General features: G+C 40.2%; 1 protein-coding gene across 4 annotated transcripts in view; it reads left to right on the forward strand.

Moving 5' to 3' along the window:
- Positions 1 to 1,158: 1,158 nt before the first annotated feature.
- Positions 1,159 to 12,253, forward strand: part of Hydin (HYDIN axonemal central pair apparatus protein) — a 266,122-nt gene continuing 255,027 nt past the window's right edge. For 2 of the 4 annotated variants that reach the window (XM_070026253.1, XM_070026252.1), the window contains exons 1-2: positions 1,159 to 1,198; positions 1,542 to 1,706. The gene's annotated coding sequence lies outside the window, so the exon portion shown is untranslated. The remainder of the gene's footprint in view (positions 1,199 to 1,541; positions 1,707 to 12,253) is intronic. The other 2 variants (XM_070026249.1, XM_070026248.1) reach the window with 2 other exon arrangements.

Consider the following 12,253-nt stretch of genomic DNA (forward strand, 5'->3'; position numbering starts at 1 on the left):
AGGCCACTCCACCCATTCTTTTATTTTGTATGTGTTGGTCGGTCATGGCCTGAACTCTGGGCCTGGGCACTGTCCAAGAGCTCAAGGCTAGCGCTCTACCACAACGCCACTTCCGTTTTTTTCTGCTTATGTGGTGCTGAGGAATCGAACCCAGGGCCTCATGCATGCGAGGCAAGCGCTCTACCACTGAGCCACCTTCCCAGTCCCACTCCAGCCATTCTTTGGGGAGGGTTCTCATGATCTAATCTCCCATTAGAGGCCCCCACATTGACCTTTAAATTTCAAAATCTGACTTTTTTTGTTTTTTAATTTTAAAAAATTATCTATAAGCCGGGCACTGGTGGCTCACGTCTATAATCCTAGCTACTCAGGAGGATGAGATCTGAGGATCGCGGTTCAAAGCCAGCCTGGGCAGGAAACTCTGTGACACTCTTATCTTCAAATAAACCACTAGAAAACCGGAAGTGGGGCTGTGGCTCAAGCGGTAGAGCAGGGACAGCGCCCAGGCCCAGAGTTCAAGCCCCACGGCCAACAATAACAAAAACACTTTAAATAGTTGTACAAAGGAGGTGCCATTGCACAAAGCAGTGTATGAATTTCGGAGCGGACACATTCAAACCACAGCTCTCAGCTTCCCTTTAACTGAGGTCTCTGTCCTATCTGATTTCCCTGTTAGGGAGGACCTGCATGGATCCTGTACATCGGTGCTCCGTCGAACATTTGCACATCTTTCACTTTGACGAAATGAAGGGCAGTAAGGAGAAGAGGACGGTTTGTTCCCAAGCCACCAGCACCTGGCGGGAAACTTTTGCATATATAACTTGAGGGGATTCACGAGCGTCAAAGGACCCCAAAGTTAAGCATCCCCGTGGAAACGGGGTTCCCTATGACAGCCCCGAGAAGCAGGTTGTTTCAGTGAAATAAAGCGTGAAGATTTTGAAGAACCCACAACAAGTACCTGGTGAAGGTACTCTGGGGTGAAGGGGTGCGGCAAGAATCCCTGGAAACCCAATCCCTGGGCTCCGCACGGGGGTTGTCTGGCGGTTGTCTGGCGGTTGCCACGGACGCTCTCTCCTCCAATCACCGCGCGGCTTGCTAGGCTGTGCGGCGCTCCGCGGTTGCCGGGGCAACGCGTGGCAACAGCTGGCAACCGGCGGCGCCAGGGAAGAGCGGCTAGAAGCTCGCGGCCCGGAGCTTGGTAGGGAGCCCTGAGGTGCCCTGTGGTGCTGTTTGTGAGTTGGCCTCGGGGTCGTGAGGGGCAGTAGGGTGAGGAATTCGCCTGGGGGGGGGTGTGCCGCGGTCGAAGGTCCCGGTATTAATCCTGGGGTCAAAGGCCAGACCCCGGGGACTGCTGAGGTGTCGTGAAATGTCACCGGTAATTCCTGCCCTGCGTCCCGGGGTCCCCTCCCTCCCCCCCCCCCCCCCCCCCCGCCTTTCCGAGCTTGGATTTCCGTTCTTGGAGCTCCTCGTCCACTTAGGGAACCTGAGGCTGGCGTCTGGCCCGAGGACTGAACAACTAACTCTCGCTTTTTAACTTCCAGGGAGCTCCAAGGCCTCGGGCAGATCACTTTTCCTCAGCCCGGAAGCGGGGTGCCACGCCCCCTCCCATTTCCTTCTCAGAATCGACTGCGAGGACCCCATGCATGACCCTACCTCCTGGAGTGTACTTCATCTACGTTGACTCCTCATAGTGCTGCGTCGGTCAGGTGAAGTGACCTCAAGGATCCACCGGCCTTTCCAGTTGCACGCTTTGGGCTCAGAAAGTGCCTGATAGTCCGGGCTAGTGTGCAAACCCTGTGTGACACTCAGATTATGCTGCAGCGTCTAGTCCTAGGCTCTTTATCGAGTTTTCTTCTCTGCCTGTATTGGGTTTGCTTCCTACCCGCGCCCCTCCCCCACCCCCAACCTACCACAAGTGTGTTTTATCTAGACAATACTTTCCTCTTCTTAAATCCTTGCTTAAAGCAATTGAGGTTTTACCTCAACAAACATGTCCACCTCCGGGAGGTAGGGAGGGGAGAAAATGCAAGACAAGACCTCTTTGAGTTCAAACAGTGGTTTCAATGTTTTGCTCTGTGTAAGTCTTAACATCAGACTTCGATTAAAGTCAAAGTTGAACTCGGTAAGAAAAAGACACAATAATAATATTCACAATGATAACCCAGAAGCAACCCAATTCAGAAATTGAACCCTTGAACCAGTTGTTGGTGGCTCACTCCTGTAATCCTAGCTACTGGGGAATCCTGTCATGGTTTGAGGCCAGTTTGGGCAGAAAAGTCTGTGAGATTACAATAAACCAGAAAAAGGTAGGGCTGGCAGAAGGACTCAAATGGCAGAGCACCAGCTTATAAAGCATGAAGCCCTGAATTCAAACCCCAGTACCACTAAAGTTGAAAAAAAAAAAAAAAAGAAAGAAGGAAGGAAGGGAAAGGAAAAGGAAGGAAGGGAGGGAGGGAAAAAGGGAAGGGAAGGGAAGGGAAAGGAAGGGAATACAGAAGAAATGTAGTCACCAAAAACCTAGACTTCTGAGACTTAAATAGTAAATTTCATAGAAATTCTAATCTGCGGACTTTCCTATTTGCTATTATCAATAAGTAGAGGGATATGTTGATCAGTTCATTATGTCTTTTTCCTTCTAAATTTTGTCTCTTCATGCTTTGGCATTTTTCTTACAATGTTGAGGGGCCTATCACCATCCATGTGGCTGTCTGGACATCATTGTTTGCTTGAAAAGTTGGTAAACCCTTCAAGTCAACCACCTATGCAGGACTGTCCCATAAAATGTATCAGCATAAGGAAGTGGTGTTGTGGCTCAAGCAGTAGAGCACTCGTCTTGAGCTGAAGAGCTGAGGGACAGCACTCAAGCCCAGAGTTCAAGCCCCACAACTGACAAAAAAAATATATCAGTATAGTCAAGACCTTCTCATTTTCTCTAATGCATAGTTCTATTGCTTGGAAGAGCAAATAAATCTTGCTTAGGTCTATTGATTGGAAGAGCAAATAAACCTAACTAAAGATTATTTTTCTATCTTCTGACTAAAATACAGATACACTTCAGATCCTATCATCCACGTGTATACAACTCTGTATTGTAGAGATTTTATTTGGCCTGCATAGTTAAGAACCCTAGATATTGTCAGTCATTATAAAGTTTATTTTTCTGATGGGAATAATGGTTATTAGTTATAATTTATATTTCTGATTATTAGTAAGATTAAGCAGTTGCTAATAGTTGACTTACTGATAATTGCTCTAATGGGAATTACCTGTTTTTATTTTGACCGGTAATACACTTGGGTATCCTTTTTGTATTGATTTGTAGGAGTGGGTTATTAACACTTTGTATGTTAAATTGAGATATAGGTATGTTCTTAGATATTTTAAAATTATTAATAGATATTTTAAACTTAGATGTTTTAAATTAATTTTAAAATTATGAACATATAATTTATGCACAGCTAAATTCCCCTTTTTTAGGTGTACAATTCTGTGAATTTGGTTTGAAAATATAAAGCCTTGTAACTGCAACCACACTAATTAATTATACTAACTCAAAAAGTTCCTTTGTATGTGGTTGTAATCACTCTTCTTTTTCCTACCTCTAGCCCACAGCAGCCAATAACCTTATTTCTGATCCTATGTTTTCCAGGTTATCTTATAGATACAATCATAAAATATATAAGCTTTTTTTTTTTTGGTCAGTTGTGGGGCTTGAACTCTGGGCCTGGGCACTTTCCCAGTCAAGGCAAGCACTCTACCTCTTGAGCCACAGCGCCACTTCCAGTTTTCTGGTGGTTTATTGAAGATAAGAGTCTCACGGACTTTCCTGCCCGGGCTGGCTTTGAACCGTGATCCTCAGATCTCAGCCTCCTGAGTAGCTAGGATTACAGGTGTGAGCCACCAGTGCCCGGCATACATAAGCTTTTTGTCTGGTTTATTTAGCATATTGCTTCTAAGATTTATTCATGTTGTCGTTTGTTACAGAATTTCATTTCTTTTTAATGTTTAGTACTACCCCCATTGAATGAATACACCATCAGATGCATGACATTTGGGTTGCTTCTAGCATTTAGTAGTCATAAGTAAATGAATGAATCAACTATAAACATTCATGCATTGACATGTTTTTTGATAATGGCAGTAGGGTTTTGAGGTTGTATGGTCAATGTATAAGTTTTTAAGAAAGTCCCAAATTATTTTCCAAAAAGATTGATCAATTTTTTATTCATGTTCTATAATTTCTTTAGGTGGTTATCATTTTGTTTATTTTAGCTAGTATAGAGGTATAGTGGCATTTCACTGTAATTTTAATTTATATTTCCTTAATGGTTAATGACATTGAACAACTTGTGTTTGTTTTTCAATATTTGGTGATGAACTTTGATGAAATTCTTGATGAAATTTGTTCATATCTTTTGCCCATAATCTGTTATCCAGTTTTCTTTTAATTGAATAGACCATTACTTTATAGATTGATCATATATATAATTAGAATTTCATCCAGAATATTTTTCTAGAATATAATATTTGTTTAGAGGCACACACACATATCCATAACACTACATCTGGTTTTGCTATGCTGGTTCTTTTACCTTTTCATATAAATTTTAGAATTAACTTGTTGATGTCTATTACAAATCCTGCTTGGATTTAGATTGGATTTCAATCAGTCAGTTGGTGAAGAATGGAGATCTTATCAAAACTGAGTCTTCCAATACTGTATATGAGTTATTTATGTTGTCGTCTTTAGTTTTAGTTTCTTAGTGTCGGAACCATCCATTATTATGTTGGCTTCTGCCTTAGCTAAAATATCTCTCTGCCTATTGCCAAACTAGATTCTCTGTCTACTAGATTCTGTCTTGTTTAGAATTAGCAAATGTCTTCAGAGAAAAACAGGACCCAGGATGGACCATTGTAATTTTTTGAGACCATGCTGGGGTATAGCTCACTAATATCTTTGAAAATAAGGCTGTCTTAATTTATCTTATTTTTTAGATGTTAAAGTAGATGTAAGCATTCACTACTATTAATTTTTTAGGATTAGAAATTCTATTATTTGAGCTTTTAAATTGAATCTTGGTTGCACATACTTTGAAGGTTTATTTTTGAAGTTTTCTCTATACTTTGTATTTGGCAGTTCTTTACCGACTTTTTTTCACTTTAGTATGTTTGTTCATTTTGACTGTGAGCTGTTTACTTTTCTTGGAAAATCATGTCTGAAAAGTTCTTTAGAAAACAGTGCTTGCAAGCTTTATTTTTGTTGTTGATGTTCCTGTGTCTTGAACTCAGGGCCTGGGTACTTACCCTGAGACTTTTTGCTCTTGTTGTTCCTGTGTCTTGAACTCAAGGCCTGGGTACTTCCCCTGAGCCTTTTTGCTCAAGGCTACTGCTTTACCACATTCTTAAGGAGCCATAGCTCCTGTTCTGACTTTTTGGTAGTCAAATGGCGATAAGAGTATCAAAGACTTTTCTGCCCAGGCTGGCTTCAAATTGCAAACCTCAGATCTCAGCCTCCTGAGTAGCTAGGATTAAGGCATGAGCTACTGATGCCCAGCTCTTGGAAGAATTTTTTTTTAAATTTGTATATAGTAAAGGAGGCAAAGCTAGTTATTTTTGGAAGGCACAATAATACCTTTGGCTTGTATGTGAGCAGATTTCCTACAGTCACCAACCCAGGGAAGCTATTGCCCATTATTAATTAGTGGTTATAGTTTCTTAGGCTACATGAACAATTTTGAGAATGCTTCCCCTCCTCCCATTTAGAATCTTAAAGCTCTCATTAGTCTTGAAAGCAGCACTTTTTCATTGTCATGCATTTGGAATTCATGGTGTGATTCTTGCCCCTGGACATGTGGGTTTTATTTTGCCTCTAAGTCCATCGGAGGGGTGTGTGGGGGGGGGGGTAGTGCTTCATCAGTGTTGTGGTGGGACTTGGATCATAGAAGTTAAAGATCTCTGGTTTGGGAGACATGCACTTCAGAATGCAGTGGACCATAGTAAGCCCCATCACCAGTACCATCATTAGTGAAGCAGTAGCCTTTTCTCACCAGCAATTCTTCCTCAAATGACTCCTTCCAAAATCTATGTCCTCATTAACACTGCAGACACACGTAGCATTTGGCTGTTTTTTTTTTTTTTGGTACAAAATGTCTTTCAAGGAGGGCTTGAGGCTTGAAATGAGGGAGAGATAATTGTACAATCATGGCTGGAAGCATTTCAGGTTGGACAGAGTGGGAATAAGTGAGAAATTGATATATTACAGAATGCTTCTAATGCAATTTAATTTGAAACACTGTGAAGTATTGAAAGATTGAAAGTATTTTAGTTCTTTTTAAAGGGTCGTATTTTTTCCCTTGAGGTGGCAGGGAGGAAAAGTAAGTTTAAAAAAGTGTTCTGTGCTCGATTGAAAAAGCTGGTTGGAAAGTGTATGATATTGTTAAAGCAGTAATCTTCATCATAAAGTGATTATTGAAAAGTCGATTTGATTGAATTTAAAGAAAAACTAGTTGAAATGACTAAATGAAACCTTATGTAATTTCACTGGCAGTTATAAATTCCCTTTATTTCACTGTAAAATAGCATCTCCTTGCTTTTAATGGGCCATCGAAATGTCCTGAGTATAAGGCTTCTCTAATAACATTATGATCTGACTGCACCTGTGTCTGTTTTTATTTATTTAAACTGGCATTGGAAGCCCAAGTTTAGCAACTTTGCCTAATTCTATGTTCTGTACAACTATGTTGTTGATGCTTGTTATAAACAATCCACCCAAATTTGCATCAGTGGCTCTGAAAAAAATCCCTAATTAAAATAAATTTCAAGGTTAAGCTATTTTATTCATGCCTGAAAACAATTATTAATACTTGTAGCTTAAAAATAATAACAGTATGGTAAGCATATTTCAAAACCAGGGAGGCAGAAATTTGTGTTGATGAAAGCCAAAAATTATTCTTGAAGTGCTTTGGAATGTGCCTGGCAATTAATTATAGGTAATGTGCCATCTATGAAGTCTCTCAGATTTTGGTGGGAGGTAGGAAGAAGAAATCCTTATGCATTTCATTTTTTATGATCTCAGAGAGAATTAAGGTTAAATAAGAACCAACAAGAGGATGTAATCTAAGAACACTAATTAATAATCTAGCCCTCCCAGAAGGCGATTTTGTAATAAATAGTAGGTTGTCAGTTGCTAAATCATGAAATATTGCACAGAGGGAAAAAGGCAGCCTACTCTTTCACAATATGGCTCGTTATGTTTAAACTGTTGGTGGCAGGGAATTTTGTACTTGGTAATCACTTGTGTTTTTACATCGTGGTTTGTAATTACAAGTAAACAGATGGTTCCGAAAAAGATAGTGTGTCCTTAGCAATTAAAACCATAGCAAGCAGCTTTTCCTCCTCCCCAACATACAATTAAACTGAATAGAATCACGCAACCCAGGGGGTTTCAGAAGAAAAGGGTCTGTGTCGATGCAAGTAGATTAGTATTCTGTTCCCCAGCCCTATCATCCTGACCCTTTGCCAAATGGAGCTTTGCAGCTGGCAGAGGGCTTCCAAACAAACATGGGTTTTATGAAGTAGCTATCCTTTCTCTCTTTTCTGCCCAAATCCTATTCTTGCTATACAGGGATTAATATTAAACGGGGATCCAAGAGTCTCTCAAGCCCTTTGGGTTAGTTGTATCCACTCTGGCTTGTGAAATTCCATTATCTAAGGCATAGGAAAACTAGTCTTTCATTTTTCTTACTCATAACATTAATGTTGACATGCTTGCTTGTGAAAAATGGACATTTAAGGCTGTGTTGGTCAGCTTTCCAATACTGTAACAAATGCCTGAGGAAAATCAACTTAAAAAGAGGAAAGATTTATTTTGGCTTACAATTTTGGAGCTTGTAGTTTGTGATGGATCTGCTCCTGCAAGAGAAAGCCCATTTGCCTCATGGCCAGATGTAAAAGAGGAAGCAACCAGTATACCATAATCCCCTTCGAGGACACACCCAATGACCTAAACTCTCCCCCTAGTCCAGTCTCTTAAAGGCTGTACTTCATAGTGTCACAGGCTGGAGAATAATCCTTTAACAATCACACTGGCCTTTTTTTTTTGGGGGGGGGCGGGTTGGTGGTCACTCAAGATCCAAACTGTAGCCCAAGGTTTTTATCAAAAAGACATAAAAAAGATAAAGGAGCTTGGGACTGGTGGCTCACACACTCAGGAGGCAGAGTTCTGAGGATAACAGCTCCAAGCCAGCCCAGGCAAGAAAGTCCATGAGACTCTTATCTCAAATTAATTGTCAAACAAACAAAAAGCCATAAGGAGAGCTGTGGCTCTAGTGGAAGAGAGGTAGCCTTGAGCAAAAGAAGCTCAGGGACAGTGTACAGGCTCCAAGTTCAAGCCCCAGGACTGGCACAAAAATAAAAATAAAAAGATTTACTTTGGTTTCATGGAAATGAAATTCTTACCTTATTTATTGATTACTATTATAACAAATTACCTTTAGTTTTTTTTAAAACAAAGATTCAGCACCTCAATAAGTATTTCATCAGTTGAGGTATGACTGTGGCCATGGTTCCTCTCTTGAAACAACCTTAGCAGTGTGAATGGATCTTTCCCCATGCAATGGCTTGGAGCCTGCTGAGGTCTGTTCACAGATGAAACCTTGGGAATGTGTTTTGTTTGCCTGAGCACAAATAGGCCCAAGCGTGCTTTCAATGATTTTTAGGTACGGGCTTCTGTGCCCACAAGTAAGCAGTTATTTGCTGGTGCAATTAACCATCTGCACCTTATTATGAGGGTGCAGCTGGCTAATTATGCTCAGTGCCACAGGGCAGGTTCAACGTCTTATCTTCCTAGGAACTGTGTTTGCAGCAAAGGACATTGACCTTTAAAAATGAGCCCTCAGATTTAACCAGTTCACTTTGAGGTCACCACGCATGGATTTTTACTTTGTGTTCAGAAGTGAAATTCATATATGGGTAACGTGGTTTTATTTGGGCAAAGTAATTGATACAGATCCGTAGTCCAGGCAAATTATTATCATCTAGGAACAAATGAGATCCCTGCTAGTTAAAAGTATTTTGGTTCCTCACTTTGGAAAATAGTACATCAATATGGATGTCCGTGTGTTTATGAACTTGTTTGAATGACAATTTGGAGCATCATTTAGACTTCAAATGGGATAAATGTGTGTTAATTCGAAATCACTTTTTATGGAATGTTGAGTATTAGTTTGTGATTTATTGGCTGGACTGAATGAATTACAGCAGGGTACTGGAGAGGAAAACCTTATAGTGTGGGTCAAATTAACTGTTAGTGCTAATCTAGGTATGAAGCATCATTTCACTAGAGATTTATAAGAGCTTGCCCAACAGGTACCTACTGCTGTCAGTTCCTGGCCTGAGTATCTAATCCTGATGACTATGTAGGACAATGATTGAGACAAATGACAAAGGATGTCCAATCCTCATTGACACCATAGAGAGAGTTTTAGCCTGGGGGAGGGGGAAGCAGGGAGCTTGTTACAGCTCAACCCAGGTGCACTCTCCAGCAAATGCCTCAACTTCCATGGAATTTAGACTCAAGGCTTTGCAAGCCACATTGCTATTGAAAATAACAATGCCGTGAACCTGCTGTAGACCTACTGAATCAACGACTTTACTGTCTCTTTTTAAAATTTAGATTCCACATATAAATAGCATTTAAGAAATAATAGTAAGGGTCCCCTTAAGGATTACATTACTGCCTCCAGTTGCTAAGCTTTTCTCTAGTATAGACTAGTTCTTTACCCTTATTTTGAGTTACTGGCTGATTTTTCCAGGACATTTTTATTTTTGAAGAGTCCATTTTGTCAGATTTTTGTTATCCTTTTTTTCCCATAGATTTTCATGCCCCACAAATGTTTGTGACTTAGGAAAGCTGTTTTATTGCTTGTATCTAATAAGCCCCCATATAAAGTGTTTGAAAGTATTTCTACTATTTTGTTAGTTTTCCTCATGGTTTCTTGTGGTGTTGTTGTGTGTTTGCTTATTTCTGACTGAGTGTTCTTCATTGTCCTTGAAATACCTGGAGGGCTTCTTTGAGTTTTTGGATGACAGTGTCTCTAGAAGATTTAAATTTGCTTCTTTCAAGTACCTTAAGATCCTCTAGTCTGGGACAACCCTGGACCGAGCTCATGGCTTGACATTCTCTGGACAAGTTACATTGTCCGGATCAGTGTACAAAGCTGAGTCACAAATAACTCCATCCCTTAAGGTACTTCTCCTTTCAGTTTTCTTTTACTTTTTTTTCCTTCTCAGCACCATGACAGTTTTTTCTGTGGCTTGTTGGGGATGCTGATGGAGTGGCCAGCTTTAATTTGGGGGTCCTAGACTCAGGTAGCAAAGGCCTTTCATTATACTTCCCCTCTTGAACAGACTCTAGTTATTAACTTTGATCTCATTGCCCAGCAAAGCCACCCAAATTAAAGCCCTGTGCCCTGGGTGTGTGTGTGTGTGTGTGTGTGTGTGTGTGTGTGTGTGTGTGTGTGTGTGTGTGTGTGTGTGTGTGTGTGTGTGTGTGTGTGTGTGTGTGTGTGTGTGTGTGTGTGTGTGTGTGTGTGTGTGTGTGCGCGCGTGCGCGCGCTCATGTGTTTTCTGGATGAGTAAGTGTCCAATGGGTTCTTGTGACTATGGTGTTCTAGAGCTTAACTTCTCTGGTGCTTGATTTCTTTAGGGATGGGTCTAGTAATTGCTTACTATCTTGACAACTCTTTAATGCTTTTAAGGAAATACAATTTTTTTTTCACCTAGAGCATTTAGTTGTGTTCACATGGATGGTTGGTTTGACTGTTATTTGCTGTTACTGGAATGGAAGTTCTCTTTAGTCTTAGAAAAATACCTTGTTGTTGTTATCCTTATTAGAGATATAATCTAAACACAAATATTTTTCATGCTTTTAATGGGAATCATTGAGCCAAACCTTGTGAAAGCAAAACACTAAGAATTTCCTATGTTGATATTTATCAATGGGATAAGTGAGAGAAGAAAAATGGTCCTGTTTGGTTCCAGGCAGCTCAAGTACAGTGTGCAGTCTGCAACCAATCTGTCATTGGTTTTCATTACTGAATTCTGTTATGACAGCCATCCAATCTGAATGAAAGGAAATTGCACATGACATTTTAATAAAGGAAAACATGCAGGATTTGAGAGCTAGCTGCTAGTGAGGATATACAAGCCAGTGATCAGTATTAAAAACACTCAGTAGAGAAGGGTCAAAGGAGTTTGCTGTTCATTGGCTTCTGGGAATTGCTTCCTCCCCAAAGGCTGGTAGAGATGTGGAAAGCACTAGTCTCTCTTCATTTATGTCAGTGGGAGGCATGGCGGGGTCAACAGGCAAATCCAGACTTGCTCTTAGGGGTGTAGCTGGCTTTCTTAAAGGGTTTCTAACCTTTCTTATGAAAGGAAAGCTGATTCTCAGGTATTTCTTTTTCATATATTAACATATATGATCACTTTTAAATAATGTTTACAAGTTGCTAGTATTTTGAGAAAAAATGTATGTAAAGTAAAATGCATGAAAATGTAAAATAATCAGTTTTCTGATCTTCAAAGTCTGAATATGATCATGTTCAGAAAAATCTCCATTTTACTAATTCTTTTAAAAAAATTTTATGGTCCTATTGGTTTCTTCAAGTGATAAAGGAATGGAAAGAAGGTAGACAAACAGAAAAGGTTTACTTTTGGTCACTGAAGTTCTGGAATAAGCCATTCATGGTAATATGCCAGGAATACATCTCAGCTAATGGTAACCATGTCTCAAGTTGCCACCTAAAATGAAGCCATGGACATGTTAAGAAATTAGCTCTGTAAATCTGTACATCTTGGATTAGGTGGTAGGAGTAGATTATCCAGATTAATTACAAATAGCTGAGTAGAGCTCTAAGTAGCCTTCTGCTAGCCTGGGCCTTATTTGTATTGCATTATATTTCAAGCTTATATAAAAAATTCTTTTTCTGGAAGTGGCGCTGTAGCTCAAGTGGTAGAGCGCTCGCCTTGAGCTGAAGAGCTGAGGGACAACGCCCAGGCCCAGAGTTCAAGCCCCACGACCGACAAAAAAAAAAAAAAAAAAAAAAAAAGAAATTCTTTTTCTGCAATAGTAAGATCTTTAGACATGGATTAGGAATTCTTCTTTTACACCAACTTCCTAAATAAAATTTTACTATATATTTTTATTATAAAGATACTGTACAAAGGGGATACAGTAAGTAAGGTTATGAGTAAG

The sequence above is a fragment of the Dipodomys merriami genome, unplaced genomic scaffold, assembly GCF_024711535.1.
Source record: "Dipodomys merriami isolate MVZ:Mamm:240054 unplaced genomic scaffold, mDipMer1.0.p SCAF_176, whole genome shotgun sequence".
NCBI lineage: Eukaryota > Metazoa > Chordata > Mammalia > Rodentia > Heteromyidae > Dipodomys > Dipodomys merriami.